Source organism: Suricata suricatta, chromosome 1, assembly GCF_006229205.1.
Source record: "Suricata suricatta isolate VVHF042 chromosome 1, meerkat_22Aug2017_6uvM2_HiC, whole genome shotgun sequence".
Classification (NCBI taxonomy): Eukaryota; Metazoa; Chordata; class Mammalia; order Carnivora; family Herpestidae; genus Suricata; species Suricata suricatta.
Genome location: NC_043700.1, coordinates 121,928,690 through 121,946,327, shown reverse-complemented (window position 1 = coordinate 121,946,327; position 17,638 = coordinate 121,928,690). Strand labels below are relative to the sequence as shown.

The 17,638-nt window shown below is 33.4% G+C and overlaps 1 pseudogene; it reads left to right on the top strand.

Annotated features, from left to right (window-relative positions):
- The first annotated feature begins 17,038 nt into the window (after window positions 1-17,038).
- LOC115302956 lies at window positions 17,039-17,188 on the top strand (annotated as a pseudogene).
- Window positions 17,189-17,638: the final 450 nt, after the last annotated feature.

Here is a 17,638-nt window from a genome sequence, read left to right as displayed (position 1 = left end):
AGGTATGTAGATAGAAAATAAGTATATTAAAAGATGCTCCACACCATATATCATCAGGAAATATAAACCAAAATGATGGGATACTGCTACACAGCTATCAGAATTGTCAAAATCTGGAACACTGACATCACCACATGCTGGTAGAGATGTAGAGCAACAGGGGTTCTCATACACTGCATGCAAAATGGTATAGCCAATTTGAAAGACAGTTTGTCAGTTTCTTATAAAACAAAACATATTCTTATCATATAATCTAGTAACCATCCTCCTTGGTATTTGCCTAAGGGAACTGAAAACTTATATCCACATGAAATCTGAACACAGATGTTTGTAGCATCTGTATTAATGATTGCCAGAACTTGGAAACAACCAAAATATCCTTCAGTAGGTGGATGGATAAATAAACTGGTACATCCAGACAATAGAATATTATTACTCAGCACTAAAAAGTAATAATCTATCAAGCCAGAGAAAACTTGAAAGAAATTTAATTGCATATTTCTAAGTGAAAGAAAACAATCTGGAAAGGATATATATTGTATGATTCCAACTATTTGGCATTCTGTAAAAGGCAAAACTATGGAGAGAATAAAAAGATCAGTGGTTACCAGGGATGGAGGAAGGTAGAGGATTTTTAGGGCAGTGAAAATACTAGTCACTATAATGATGGATACACATAATTATACTATTGTCTAAACTCAGAGAATATACAATTTCAAGATTGAGCCCCAAACTATGGTCGTTAGGTAATTATGATGTAGGTTTATTTTTGATTTTTTAAAAATGTGATTCTGGTAAGTAATTTTGAAAATAAGGAGATTATGCATTCATGGGGGCAGGGAATATATGGGAAATCTCTACACTTCTTTCTCAATTTGTTGTAAACCTAAAACTGTTCTAAAAGCAAAGTGTTTGCAAATGGCAAAATCTCATTCTTTTTAATGGTTGAATAATATTTCATTGCTTATATATATTACATTTTCTTTACCCTTCATCTATGGATGGGTTCTTTTGGTTGATTCTATATCTTGGCTATTGCAAATGATGTTGCAATAAACATAGGAGTGAATATATGTTTTCAAATTAGTGGATTTCTTTTTTTCGTGGGGGGTAATACCCAGTAGTGGAATTATTGGATGGACCTAGAGGGCATAGCACTAAGTGAAATAAGTCAAAGAAAAACAAATACCATATAATTTCACTCATTTGTGGAATTTAAGAAACCAACCAAGCAAGGAAACAAACAAGAGACAAACAAAAAAGATGCATATATACAAAGAACAAACTGGTATTTGCCAGAGGTGGTGGGGTTGGTAAAATACATAAAGGGGATTAAGAGTACACTTACTATGATAATCACCAAGTAAGGTATAGAATTGTTGAATCATTATATTGTGATACATATATGTCAAACTAGTATAACATTATTAATTATACTTGAATAAAATGAAGTCTTAAAAAGTAAAAACATTGATTAAACCAAAAGAGAGAGTGAGAGAAGCTGAAATATTAATGAAATCAGTGGTCAATATAAGAAGTCAATTGAATAACAGATATTAGAAAGATCAGATAATAAAAATCACTAAAACAAGGATAAATAAGATGAACAAAGTCAAAAGTTGTTTTTTTTGGAGTGTTAACCAAACAGACAATCTCTTTGAAAGACTGATCAAGAATAAAAAGGAATATAGAAAAAGTATTATGATTAAAAACAGAGAAAAATCAGAGGTAAAAAACATTAGAGAGATTAATGAAGTCAAAAAACAAGAAACCTAACAATTGTTTTGTTTAGCTTTTCTGAATTATTTACTAGAACTTATTTTAAAAAAAATAAAAAGCCCAAATATCAATAAATGGATGGATGATAAATTTTGACAACTGTTCTTCAGAATCTGTAGAGATTATCATAACCTTTATTTCTTAAAACTATCAATAGGATAAACTTCATAACAGCCTTTCTAAAACTGAATGATCTTTGCATTCCTGAAATTAACCCAAGTTGGGGACATATTATATTCTTTAAAGTTTCAATATTTTCCAGCTACTTTATATATATTTGCATCAACATTAATAAGATATTTTTACCTGTAAGTAGGGTTTATTTATTTGAATTCTTATCTTATTTTGATCAAGGAAGAGGCAGAACAGTGATATATTCACTTCATACAAATGATTTATAAGTTGTCCTTTCTCTATACTTCAGAATACTTTAGCTAATGTTGTAGACATCTGACGTTATAGACTTGGGAGACTGCTCCCTCAAAGGCCTTCTGGGTCTTGTCTAACATCCCTTTTTAATAGTCTGTAAATCTTTTCTAGAAGGCCACTGAAAATCTCTCATCCTGTGTCCTATAGTTCCCATAAAACAAATATAATAACAAGGAATATAGTCCCTGTGACCTATTCAACCTTCATGGGAGTCTTCATAAAAGTAAATGGACTCTTGCAAGAAGGTTTAAAAATATCAGGTTCCGTTTCCCAAGAGAAGACAGAATGGAGGACAGATATTGATCAACCAACAATACTACCACAGAGGAACTTCGAGTTTTTCTCTCTTTAAACTTATTTTATCTCAGTCAATTTCCATAGAAATTTTACTCTCTTTAACTCATAGCACACTCAATTTACTAGCACAAACTTTGTGTATTTTTTTAATGTCACATAGTAAGATTTCAGATGATTATAGAAGTATGACTAAGCCATGAAGAAAATCTAGTCTGAAAGCCCAGTTAGGGAGAAATAAGAAGATTAACTGGTGGAATATAATATGCACTATGAGAGAGCTGCATCATTAGCAAAGGTTGTTAGTGAGGCAGAAATAAAAGAAATATGATGAAAATAGGAAGTAGAGTGAAAAGAAGAAATCAAGGTAGAGGGCACATATATGATGACAGAGACTGCACAAATTTGGAAGGCATTCTTTTTAAGTGGGAGTGAAATGTTTGTCTTATGATTTTCACTGTTTCTTTTTCAAGAACTAGGAGCAGAAGGTGCTATTACAGACCTACTATCCCTTATCAGAAACTCATGGGGGCAGATGTACTCTAAATTCCAAAATTTTTCAGGTTTTTAAAAATACGCATCTTGTATAGAATCACACTTTCAGCTGAATTCAGCAGCATCTCTTAGTGAAACACATTCATAATACTCCAGCAAAATATAAGTATATCCACACTGTTGAGCTACATAAAAACATAAATGGATTTATTCCAGTTCTGGTTTGGTTTTACCATCACCTGAGTTCAAGTTAGCTTAGTGCAGGTTTACATGCCAAAATAGTTAAGGAAAGAAATCAATTTTAAGAACATTTGGGTTTTGGCTTAATGAATACAGTGATAATGAAAATTCCTTTAGTAGAGAAAAAACTAAGTAGATCACTTTTAAATTTCCTTTTATTGAAATTTAACAACAATAAAATTCTAACTTTCAAACTATATAAAAATTTGAGTCTCAGTCAATTTACTTTCAGAAATAAATAAGGGGTATGTATACAGTATGCGATACATTTATACTAGAACATATAGAATATATAAGTGGAAAACAATAATATGAAAATATATTTTAATTTCACCATTTAAGTAAAAAGAATTTGAAGTGAGGTAATAGGTATTAATCTAATAATTCATTCCTCCATCAGGACTGACAAATCTAATAATTCATTCCTCTATCAGGACTGACATGTTTTTCTTAAGTTTAACACCACTGCTACCAAAAAGATTTTTCTTGGAGTCAAATAAATGTATTAGCTTTTCTGGAAATAGATAGATAGATAGTAGATAGATAGGTAGATACATACATACATAGATAGGTAGATAGATAGATGGGGTTGCCACAGTTGCCTTCTAAGCATCAACTGATCTATATGTCTGATCAGTTCTTCAAATTAAAATGTTTTATATGTTACATAGGTGCAAGGATATAATTATATTAATGTTGTAACTCACCATTAAAGTCATTCTTAAAGGCTGACACGTTTATCCTTTTACTCTTTCTTGATTATTCAATGCATACACAATTCTAGTAAGTAGAAAAAAATAAATTTTTTAAAAAGTGAAATAAATGGTTCATGCTATGATGTGATAATTGTAAATAACAGTGATTACTTTAGTTATTGAATTTTACTTAATCAATCAAAATGCTTAACCACCAGGATCACCTGGTAAAATAGTACTTGAAACACAGCCTAAGACTTATACAGAATTTGGATTTTCTTCTACTTCTGCCTGTATTGAATGTATGCACTCAGTCACAGAGATGTATATGCCTGTGCTACACAGAGTAGCTACTGCTACTGCTGTATCTTCTATCTGGAAAGGGAGGAGCAAATATGATGTGGAAGGAGTAAAGTACATGCTAATTCTTCACAAAGAGGTTGGAATTGCCTATTTTGGGGAGAAAGACAGGGAATTGGAAATCCTGCACTGCACCAATGCTGATTGAAAATCTCGGGAGATTCCCAAGTAAATCAGAAACAGGCCCCCATTCACGAAGGGCAAGGAGAAACTGAAGAATGAGGCAAGCCACTCTAGATGACAGTTTTAGTGAGCAAGGGAACGTACATATGCGGCTTGTCTTGGGCAGGCACAAAACAAGTAAGTCACACCTGCCTCAGAACCTAAAAGCTTATATAGAGGCTTTGGTTGGACTCAGTATCAGTATACCACCCAGGTGTACAGCAATGCATTGCTTTCTCCAGGTTGTGATCTTGAAAATGGTTTCTGTTATGGGAAGGGTGGGTGGAGAGGGCATTCCAAGGACAGAGGTAGGGGTGACAGGTCTGATTGCCAGGCTCCAACTTTCAGGTCAGCCAGAGGCCATGTCTCTTCAATGATTCCTTCAACAACTAAGTCACCACACAAGTTTAGAATGTTTATATTATCTCAAAGGCCTATGTCTAATTTTAATAGGAAACTATCAATATAATTTTAAGACATTCTGAGCTTGACTAAAGCTTTGTTCCCTAAAGGAATGGACACTGTTCCCTAAAGGAATGACTACTCTGACACCAGCAACTATAGGCAAGAAGAGCCAACCCAAGAGAACAGCTAGGTCCAGGGTCTAGGATAAGAAGGATTTGTTCAATAACTAAGTTATTTATTTACTAGCTATGTGGTCATGCATATCTAGGCCTTAATTTTTATTATCTTTATAAAATTTTTTTAGTGTTTTATTTACTTTTGAGAGAGGGAGAAACAGCATGAGCAGGGGAGAGTCAGAGAGACATGGAGACATAGAATCTGAAGCAGGTTCCAGGCTCTGAGCTGTCAGCACAGAGCCTGACGTGGGGCTTGAACCCATGCACCATGAGATCATGACCTGAGCTGAAGTTGGATGCTTAACCAACTGAGCCACCCAGGCACCCCATTATTATTATCTTTATAATGAGGATACTAATAGTATAAGGTTCTTTTAGGATTAAGTAATCAATATGAAAGTATTTAGATGGTTCCTGATAGATTGTTGAAAATTCTATGTGTTACTGTTTTCTCATAAGTTTAATGTATAATTGCTCATTCATACTTACTGCCAGTATAGAAATCTATATGCATGTAAATGTGTCATATATCCATGTATGCTTAAGGACAGGTATAGGGATATTATATATGAAAAATATAATATATATAGAGATAGATAGATGTTATATATGCTAGGATATATAATCTATATAAACAATATCTTCTAAGTGTCTGCTGTTATGGTTTTCTTCTGAAATAGGGAAAGAAACAACATTGTAAAATAAAAATATTGGTAGTGGTGGCAAGGAATTAGCCAAAAGAAATTTCTGAAATTGAAAAAAAAATAATAGCTTGAAGAAAAACTAAAATGTAAGAAAAGCTTTAGTGAGTTTAATTTGATTTTGAACATATTATTTTCCACAAACTTTAAAACTTTCTTAAATTAACATTTTATGTGCTACAGAGTAATTTTATACTGAATTTATACAAACACATGCAATTAAAGTTCATTAAATTGAATTTAATGTGAGAGTACAATTATATGGCTTAAAAAAGAAAATCCCTAATGATTTTTGGTGTTTATATTTCTGAAGATTTAGCTCTTTTAAATTTACCAGTAAGTATGTTGTTTTTGTTAATTGTGCCATTTTTTGAGACTTTACAGCAGTCCTTGTTATTATCTCTACTACTTTCTACATTTCGCATAAATGCATACATGTATATTCTTATTAACATGGAAAGTAATATATTTCCATATTTCAAACCTCTACTACTTCTGTCCTGGACACTTTGTTTCTTCTTGCTTTTAGCTGCATATGTTTCTACTATATTCCAAAGAAAACAAAGACTTAACTGCGAGATTGTGTAAAAGGAGAATGGACCATGATAGTCTGTATCATTTAAATTATTTTTTGAAGCAGTATTTTTAATCATTCTCAATCCACTTGAAAGGCTACACGCTATGACATGACAGCAAAGAACAAATACTTTCTCGAAAACCTAAGTCACCTAATCAGTTTGTCCTGGAGCACATTTCGGGAAATTCCTGTGTTGTGGTTATTAAGGGAAACTTCTCTGTGATTATTTTGTTTGAGTGTGGACTGCTATCCTGAAAATGTTGTAACTGTTGCTGTAGTTTTGTTGCTATTCCCTGTCCATTGTTAAGAATGGCTTTAGGGTATCATTCATTATTTTAGAACTTTTAACACTACACGTTTTCTTTCCCAAGGGAAAATATTTTTTTTCGATGTTGTAGCTACATAGATATACAGCTGCTTCTAAATTTGATTGTATAAGAGAAACCTTGACTCGGCCATTTTATGTAACCCTAGCTAAATTATTTAATGCTTCTAAGTTTTATCATCTCTATTTCTAAAATGAGGTATCAATAACAAAACTCATTAAGAGTTTTTGAGATTATAAATAAAAGTGCTTATTAAATTCTTAGTACAGACCCTGCCACATCAGATGCACTAAAATGTGTTAATTATATGATATGCTATATAATACATCATACATGAGTTATATATATGTAACATCTAATATAAAATGTTATTTTTAACCTCATCATCATTATTTATTGTAGTCCTTTTATAACGCAGAAACCTTATACTTGGATCTTTGACTTTTGACTAATCCCTTGTGAGTAAATCTGGTCTTTCCCAGTAACTTTCTAAGAAAAGTTACATGAGTTACATGACAAAGTTACAGAGTGTTTCTCCTATTCAGCAGTAGTCCACAAAAAGAAACTCCCTCTAACAGAAACTACTTATAACTAACACAAGGGGACAAGTTCTTTCTGAAATTAGTGCTTCCCAGGGGTGCCTGGGTGGCTCAGTCAGTTAAGTGTCTGACTTTGGCTCAGGCCATGATCATGGGGTTTGTGAGTTCAAGCCCAGCATAGGGCTCTGGGCTGTCAGATCAGAGCCTTAAGCCTGCTTTGGATTCTGTATCCCCCTCTCTCTCTGCCTCTGCTGCTCATGCTCTGTCTCTCTGTCACTAAAAATAAAAACACTTAAAAAAAAAAAGTAATTCTAAGTGAATCTCCCATTCCTTAAAATTGCTCTCTTTTTTTAAGTTTATTTATTTTGAGAGAGAGTGTGCATGCGAGCCAGGGAGGGACAGAGAGAGAGAAAGAGATTGAGAGAGAGAGAGAAAGAGAGAGACAGAGGGAACTCCTAAGGTATGAGATCATAACCTGAGCTGAAATTTCAGGTGCTTGACTAAGCCGCCCAGCCCCCGCCCCCCATAACTGCTCTCTTTATTTTCACTTTACGCCAGTGGAAATCAGACTGATAGAAGGTATCTGAGGAAAATGAGAGATAATTTGGATTATTTATGTTGTATGCTTTACTTCCAGTTTGTAATTTTGTGGTTAATATCACAAAAACAAAACCTAGAGAAGAGCGAAAACTTGATTTGAAATATCTTGGCATCATTATATTATATTTTATATCCCATTTGTATACCATTTTGCTACCTCTATATTGTTATATTTTTCTTTTAGGACAACCGCACACACTAGGTAATGTGTTCTGAGGAAATAACGCTTGTGAAAATACTGATAGACCACACTTTATTCTACCTGAAGTATACTATTGATTAGATTCTAGGCCACAATATTTTAGCTCCCCAGAGGTATGACAGCCACAATCATGAATTTTAGTATGGGTTATAAAGGGATACTATATAAACCTCTCACTCAAAAATTGTTCCTCAGCAATATATATCTTTGGTGTAAGCACCTAAATAACACTTTTCCATGTCAGTTGTAACACTCTCTTCAAGATTCTGGGTCAAGTACTAAAAGCTATGGTGATAAAAGCTTAATTCCTATTACTCTGAAAGGCTATTGTCATCACTTATATTTTTAACCGTGAATAAACTGAGTTGTACACCAAAAAGACTATGTAGTTCAATGTCAATTTTTTTTCTTTAACCTACTCAAACTCTTAAGAACATTTTTAGCTTAGGCTTTATAAAATCTGGATAAAGGAAAGCACTATCAACAGTAGGTTATAAAATTATTTTATTTAGATCAAACAGGACCATAAAGCTTTAGACAAATTATATTTGGGAATAAAGCAATTTTCAGACTGACTATACTTCAGTGCTATGAAATGTTAACACGTTTTCTTGGAACTAATGTTAGGATTTCTTTATTATTACTTTATTTTGACTTAGTTTGGTGTTATATATGTTCCTAATTCTCTCAAGTGCCAGTCTTAAAAGTTGGGTGCCTAATGTAAGCTATGGATTTTTTTCTCCTGAGGCAGAAGCTCCAGGTTTTGAGCTCCATTCAGAATGTGGGTTACTGGGCTGGGGGTAGGGTTTTTGGCAAGACTATGTCTTACCCACCCACTTTGAGATCGTTTCTCTCTCATTTGCAGAATATTAAAGGGTTGCCTTGCCAGTTTTCATGTTTTGTCAGAGGAAATTGTCCTATTTGTAGCTTTAGATTTGTTATGTCTGTGAAAGGAGGCTAGCTTACAATCTTGAACAGAAACTCTGCATGTTCCCAGTTCTAATACCAACTTCTACAATGTCTAGAGTCACATGGTTACACAGACAGCATCTGCTTTTCAAAGTGCCGAAAACTTACAAGACTTCTTTCCTCCTGTTAAACTCACTGCAGAGACTAGGAACCCAGCTTTGTATATTACCAGTAGGAAAAAACCATTTTACAGGTTTGTAGCTGATTATTAGCAAGTATTTGAGAACTTTCAATAGATTTTATGTTACAAATTGTAAAGACGGTTACCAGATAACATATGACAAATTCAGTTTGGTCCTCTCTGGTACTTTTAATCTACTCGTGTTCTGATGTCATTGGTATGCAAAAGCTTCTGTTTCTTAACACTGGACATGCCCCCTCCTTAGTAGGCATGTCTCCCTGTTACGTTTTCTCTGTCTCTTTTCTATTTCATCACTGTTAGTAACAGCTCTTGCTGTTGCAAAATGGAAAATAAAAAGGTACATCATTTTTATAGATATACATATATACTTAAAACATTTTCATGTATTTCATTAATGTAGATTTATATTTTAGTTCATAAATTACTAGCAGGTTATTCATTAACATAAATTTTATACTTCTTCACATCTCTCTAAAGTTGTAGAAGCAAGATATTCAATAGATACCTGTATTCTAGCTTACTTACAAAATATTTCATCTTGTAGGAAACCTTCAAACGAAGTACACTTTTCTTGCTAATCAATTTGCTAATATGGCTACCTGGGTTTTTGGTGGTTGGCCAATTTTCTGAAAATAATCTATCAAGAGTACAGTAGCACCTAAAACTCTAATTTATTATTCATTTCTTGAAAGCCTTCATCTTTTTTGTAAATGAACCCATAGATCCACCTTAAAAGAAGGATAATAAATAAATGGAGACTTTTTTTATTATATAATTTTGGTCATTTTATTCAACTCTTTCTATAAAGACTTCGTGATGGCAGATACTATATTCAAAGTGAGAAAAGCACAGATGAGTGTCCTCTAGGCAAGAGCTCTCAATCAGTATGACATCTGGTTAGATTTTTTAAAGAATTTTTCTACAATGAATATGCATAGGTATCGTGATATCTGTCCACTAGAACATAAGGTAGGTAGTGTACTACTTGTGACTCGCAGTGAGGAATTTGGTTTAGTATCAAGTTGGCACTCAAAAAATGATCTTGTGATTGCAGGCATACATAAGCATCCGGGGCAAGTGTTCTATTTAAATGGTAAGAGAATGTGTAGGTAGACAAAAAGAAGAAGGCAATTAATACAGTCGCTTTTACAAGTAATGCACAACATTAGATCATAGTGTTATTGATAGATTTTCATAATTCTTCCTTCATTTAGGGTGTGTTAAAATATTTGTCAAGTGTATTTTCAAAATTTTGGTAATCAGAAGTGTAGCAGAAACACAAAAGTTTGAAAACTGTCATTCTAAAGCTTCAAGTGAGAAATAATAGATAATGTATATCCCTCGATGTAATTTGAAGGTTGTGCAGTAGTAATAATTTAGAGTAAGAACACTATAAAGTGGTTTCAGAAGGGCGCCTGGGTGGCTTAATCCATTAAGCTTCTAACTCTTGGTTTTGGCTCAGGATATGGCCTAATGGTTTTGCAAGTTTGAGCCCTGCATTAGGCTCTTTGGTGACAGCACAGAGCCTGCTTGGGATTCTCTCTTCCCCTCTCTCTTCCCATCCTCAGCTTGCACTGTCTCTGTCTCTCTCAAAAATAAATTTAAAATCCTTAAAAATGAAGTAGTTCAAGATGATTAGTAATTCCTAAAATTCATATGTGTTATCTACTGTATTTTTCTTTTTCTTTTTTTTTATGAGCAAGTGGGGGAGGGTCAGAGAGAGAGGGAGATAGAATCTGAAGCAGGCTCCAGGGTCTGAGCTGTCAGCACAGAGCCTGATGTGGGGCTTGAACCACAGCCTATGAGATCATGAACTGAGTCAAAGTCGGACACTTAACAGACTGAGCCACTCAAGCGCCCCTATTATCTACTGTTTTAAAGTTTGTTAAGCTTATGAAAGAAATATTTGTTGTAAGGAACTATCTCTAAAGAGTGACATAATAATTAAAATTTGTTTAGCATCTCTGTTTCAGAACAGTTACATTTACATTTTCTCACTTGGTATTTTCATTAACCTTAAACATCTGGACTTAATTTTATCTCATTATTTAGAGGAGAAAACTGACACAATAGAAGGGCAGAGTAAAACAGAAGAGCATTGGTAACACTGCAATCGTGGCAGCCATGGAAGTACATGGCTCAGAACTTACTTCGGGAGAGATCTCCTGCAAGAAGCGTGAGTGAGCTCATAGCCTCCACCTGCTCTACCTTCTGGATTTACTCTACCTTCTTGGGTAGGTCAAGGCCATTCTCTCCCTAAGTGTTCCCAGCCAATGACCAGGCACAGTAGGATTTCTAGAGCTAAGACATCCCTACCAAATATGGAGCTATTCTCAAGGAAATCTTTGTCCTGGGACTCCCAGTTGGCCTGGCTGAGACTTACTCAGAGCTGCACTGTGGTCTTTCCACTCTTTCCACTCAATGTCCCTTTATTTTCTTCTTTAACAAGTGTCAAACCAGCATTGTAGTCTTCAGGCTTTCCCGGCCCACTCCCTCCCTGCTCTTCCTCTACTCCATCCTACACAGGAATTGCCCCCAAGTAATTCTTTTGCAAGTCCAATCCTGTGCTGATATCTGCTGCATGGAGAACCTCAGATGGTACAATGGCTAAATCTTCATGGATAGTAGACATAAGCTCACATTGGTAGGACCTATGGGTAATTGATAAATTTGTTTGACTGAAATATTAAATGCCTTTCTTGTTATGTGATTAGAGTGTAAGGATTTCTGCTCCTAGGAATGGTAAAGAAACATTTTGACAACTAACCCAAGTACAGGGAACATCTAGAAAATTAGACAAAATTTGAAGAAAAAACTGTTTGAAGAAATCAGAAAGCTAGAAAAATAGCAACAACTTTAAGACCAGATCTAGACAGAAATGAAAAATGAGATGAACCCAACATTCTGAGTAATTTTACAGTAGAAGCATTTGAAAAGGAACAATGGACCAAGTTGGGGATATAATCCCACAATAAAGCTATTCAATTTCAAGATAAATACTGCTTATTATTAAAAGATGAAAGATCAGATTTTGTGATCAAAGATATACATTTTCAATGTGTAATAATTGTGTGCGAATTTGGGCAAGTTACTTAACCTGTCACATTTTCCTCACTTTAAAATGGCTGGCAAGTGACTTATCCTGGGAGTGTTCCGCAAGATGAGCAAACATTTCTAATAAATTTTAACTCTGGTTAATGAGCATGACTTGCAATATGAGTAGTACATGATGCCAAATGTCACATGATCACAACTGAGCCAATGGGTCTCCTCTCTCACTGTGGGATTGTGTGTTGTCTCCCATACTTTGATGCTTGGTCTCAGACCATAGTGTTTGGCAGCAGGCGGTAATTTTTCAGAACGTTGAAAGGTCCCCAAAACTGGCACTACTATATACTTTGTCACTTCAAAGCACTTATGAGTAGTCCTATGCTTTTCCACACAAGAGTAAGCTAAGGAATTCTTTGCTTCCATCTAGATCAGGCTGCCTGCAGCTATAGACCCCTTCCTCTGCTGCCTTATTGCCAGTTACATTAAATACAGTGTATGACAAGAGTTTATTAATACTATACTGCAGTCAGCATCTATGTGAGCATATACAATGGCCCCCATGCAGAAATCTATTGAGCCAATATATAGCAGTGATTCTGCTGGAAAAGGCATCCTACACAATAATGCTCCTCTCTCTTATCTCCTTCATGCCAGCCACAAAGATTTTCAAAGGTAAGTGCAGGTTAATTTGTTTATTTTTCTTTATATATTTTTATTATTTTGTATCATATTACAGTATTGTAATAATTTTTATATCAATATTTTGGGGTTGTGGAGCAAATCATCGGAGTTTCCATTATTTCTTAGGGGAAATTCACTTTGATATACAAATGCTCTGGATTACAAGCATGTTTCTGGAGTGAATTATGTTCACAAAGCAAGGTTTTACTATACTACCTCTTAAGTGTATTGTGAGTCTATATTAAGTTAACATTTATTGTGCTATGAAAAGACTGTCCAATACACATAAAACACTAAGATTTTGTTACAGATCTAAAGTAAGAAGTACAATCACAGAGACACACACGTTTCCAGAAAACACGTTTATTTAAACTTATTATATTCAAAAAATGATTATCTCAAATGACATTTGAGGTTAACCCACAAAACTGTATTATCAATATCTATCTATAAGATGAAGATACTATCATGATATTCTGTGTATATGTTTGGACACAGTATATTCTCTAAAGTAGTACCTCACAAATTTTAATTAGTGGTGTATCATAAACACAAATATTTCAATTGGTTGCTTATTAATTTGTATATTTGAAAATATAGTCTTATATAATGCAAATTTAACCATAAAGTGATCAATTAATTATGGGATATGACTTGATTATACTAAACATCATTATTGTTACTCAATATGAGACTAGAATCTTTTGGAAATCCTGCTCTATTTTGGAGAAAACACAGTGCTTTGCCACATAAACATAGTATGTTGGAGTGGCTTTCCATATTCTTTACCAAATCAAAGGGTTAAAAACTATAATGCTTAAGTACCTTTTTTCTACTAAAACAATTTATGTTATAATATTGATTTGATAATGGATGGTTTCCTAAGAATGCACCTAACTGCAAGGGGACAGAAGGTGTATAGCATTTTTCAGTTTTAAAATGTCAAAATTATTCATTATTTCCTGCAATTATCCTATTAAGTCAGTGTTAATATTTCCATTATGCAAATGATGTATTGAATCATATAAATAAATGGAAAAATGGATGAATAATAAAACGAAAGTGAATGATTGTAGTGCTTGATGGATGGTTTACTATTCTAAAGTTTCACTGTTTACTGGGTAATGATGGTAGAGTAAAACTTTCCTCAAAAAAAAAGTAATGATTTATGACATTATTAATTATCTAAATGCCATCTGGACAGATGCATTTCATTCTGAAATTAATTTTCAAAAAGTTTACAGGAGTTTCAGAAATCATAATTTATTTCTATCTACATACCATATTTGGTCAGCTGGCTATTATTTTCCAGCCTGTTGGCACTGATAATTTGGATCAGTTTGTATTTCAAACCACTCGGGCACTTAATAGCTTATAAATGTTTATACTGGGACCAAAATAGAGAAGCAAACCATTTTTGAAGGAAAACATCAGTTTGTATACCAGCCATGGACAATACCCAGTAATGTTGGCTTCATTTTTTATTATTAGATTCACTCTCTCTGTTGTTGAAGCCAAGTCCTCCTACAGACTCCCTTTCCATACCAGCCCAGTCTTTTGCAAAATAAGCTTTCATATAATGTATCTTTGTGGGAAAAATCAAAACTATCTAAAGGCATAAAATTTCTCACAGATTGTTACATTTATTCAGGTGTCCCAATATCTCCAACCTCAGATAGTTGCTTCTCATAATAATTCTTAGCATTGCCATGCAAAATTCTTTGGCTAATAGATAAGTTTGGGGCCATCCTAGATCGATCAGTCATAGATGACCTGCCAGGTGACATGAATGTTGAGACAGAAGCCCAGTTGAGATGGCCTACATCAGCAGAACTGTCCAATCGACACAGAGATTCATATGAAATAATAAAATGATGGGTGTTTAAGAAACTTGATTTTGGAGTCATTGATTTTACAGCTAAAGCTAACTGATACAATATAGTTTTTATGGTCAGTCATTAAAAGGTTTCACTCATTGGGCCTGTTTCCAAAGTCCCAAAGCAAATATTCATTAAAAAATGTTTTGAATAGTGATACTCAGGCATTTAAAATTAATTTTTTTTGCAAGGAAATACATTGGGACTCCATGTAGAGTCTTTTGCTCAGAATTATGGAAGCAAGAAGACCATTTTGAAATCTTGCTTTTAATGGACATCAATGGTCAGTATAAATACTTGCAATACACTAATGATGCTTATATTCATACGACATGTGTTTGTTTAGATGCATTTTTGTATTTCTTTTGATGTTAAGTGAATTTTAGTTTTGCTGAAATTTTTAAATACTTTAAAGTCTTTCTTCCACTTCTGCATCTGACCATTTCATTTCATATATATACAATGCTACTAAAAAAATAACATTAGGTAAAAGAAGAAACAACAGATTTTCCTTTATTAGGTGGATCATAGGTAGCTATTAGTAAATTTCCATTACAGTTTTCCTTAAATTTCCCTGGTCTGAGGGGAGAGGGGGAGCTATTCACTGGAAAAGCTCCATGTGATCTATTATTGGGAATTTGCTTTATATTTTTATTTAATTTATGTGATAAATTTATCAGTTTATTTTCTAATTGCAAGAAAAAGACCAAAGCTATACTTAATGATGAGCACGTAATTACATTTGATGATTTTACTGAACACTTGTAGATTTCAGTGATATTTTATGATTAACTATAGGTATTATGTCATGTTATCAAAAAGCTTATAAACATAAAACTCTATTGGTAAACACAAACAAGGTTATTATATATTAATAGCAAATTTCCCAACTTAAAAAGGAAGACTACTGGTAGAATTTAAGAAGTTAAATATGTTAATGGAATGGATGAAAGCTGTAATGTAACTAGGCTTCTATGCCCAGCATATGTCCTAAAAACATGTATCAAATATAAACATAGAATTATTAAGTCCTTTCTCTAAGGGCTCAAAAGGGTGATGGTTTTATATAATTTTGATGATGTTTTCATGTAAATGTTTACTTATCTTTAACTTTGTAGCCAAGTAGGCAATAAATAAAGAAAATTATGCCAGAAGACAAAAAAAAGTGATATACTGACTTGGCTAAAACAATTTTAATATGTGAATTATATTATAGTTGACACTATAATCAGCATATTTTGACACCATCAAATTGCCATCTTTATTTTTCTCTACTTCCCATATATTTTAAAAAGATACTCTCAGAATGAAAGTATTTGTAAATTATATATTTGATAAGAAGTTAGTATCCAAAATATTTAAGAAACTCCTACAGTTTGATAGCAAAAAAACATGTGTTGCCAAGAATATGGAGAAAGTGGAACCCATCTATACTTCTGGTGGGAAAGTAAAATGATGCAGCCACTATGGAAAACAGTACAGAAGTTTCTCAAAAAATTAAAAATAGAGCTGCCATATGACCCACCAATGAATACCACCACTGGGTAAATGTCCAAAACAATTAAAATCAGGATTTCAAGGAGAAATCTGCACTCCAGGTTCATTGGAGCACTATTCTCAAATAGTCAAGTTATAAAAACAACCCAAATGTTAAACAGCATAAGAATGAATAAAGAAAATGTAGTACATATACACAATGGAATATTATCCAGATCTTAAAATAAAAAAGAATCCTGCCATTTGTGACATGAATGAACCCTGAGGACATTACGCTAAGTGAAATAAAGCAGTCACAGAGAGACAAATATTGCATGATTCCCCTTACATAGGTTCCTAAAATAGTCAAACTCAGAGAGTAGAGAATAGAATGGCGGTTACCAAGGGCTGGTGTTAGGGGGAATGTGAAGTTGTGCACTTGGTATAAGTTTTCAGTTACATAAGATGAATTAGTTCTAGAGATCTGCTGCAGCATAGAAACTAAAATTAACACTACTGTACTATACACTTAAAATTTTGGTAAGAGGCCAGATCTTATGTAGACTTATACATAAAACAACAACAACAAAAAATGGACACAAGGAAACTTAGTTGCAATGGTCATGTCTAATATCTTAGTTTTGGTAATGGCTTGATGGGTGTTTATATAAGTCCAAACTCACCAAATTATGTATATTAAATATGTGCAGTTTTTTGTATCAAGTGTACCTCAACAAAGCTGTTTATCTTTTTAAAGAAAAAACTCTCTAGACAAATTCACACATTTCCCCCTCTTCTTTCATATATCTTTGAGATTCTGTTCTTAAAACACAACCACTCTATATGGTCTGAAAGTGGCTCTAGCTTGGCACAGTGGCAGAATCATAGACAATGGGGTTTATCTGAGGCATGATTATTGCTAATTGAAAACTTTTCCCAATTACCCCATGATGACGACTTGGAAAGTGGCCCTAGGGGAAAAATAATGAATTTAGAAACCAAAAGTCTTTTTAAATCATGTATATATACCTACAAAACAATTATGTTAGCCTTTGGAAGGCAAATATTTTTCAACAAATTCATATAATAATCATTCATCCAATAATTTATAATAAATTTAAGATGTCTTAAATTGTTAGGATATCTCACCTAAAGCCAGAAAGGTAGATCATTTACAAAAGTGTTGGAATCAGAAATGAAAGAGATCTAACATTTAAATTTGTCACTGATGGTACAGATACAAATACATATGAGCTAAATATATAATGTGTATGGAATAATTAACATTTAGAAATTGTTACAATCCATGTAAATATTTCATGTAAATAAATAATCCATGTAAATAAAATCAAATATTTTATTACTTGTCTTAAAATTTCTTTTGATTAGTTCATCCTTTAACCTCTCACAATGTTTCTAATCATATCTGATATATATTTTGGCATAATGATGTAATAATTTG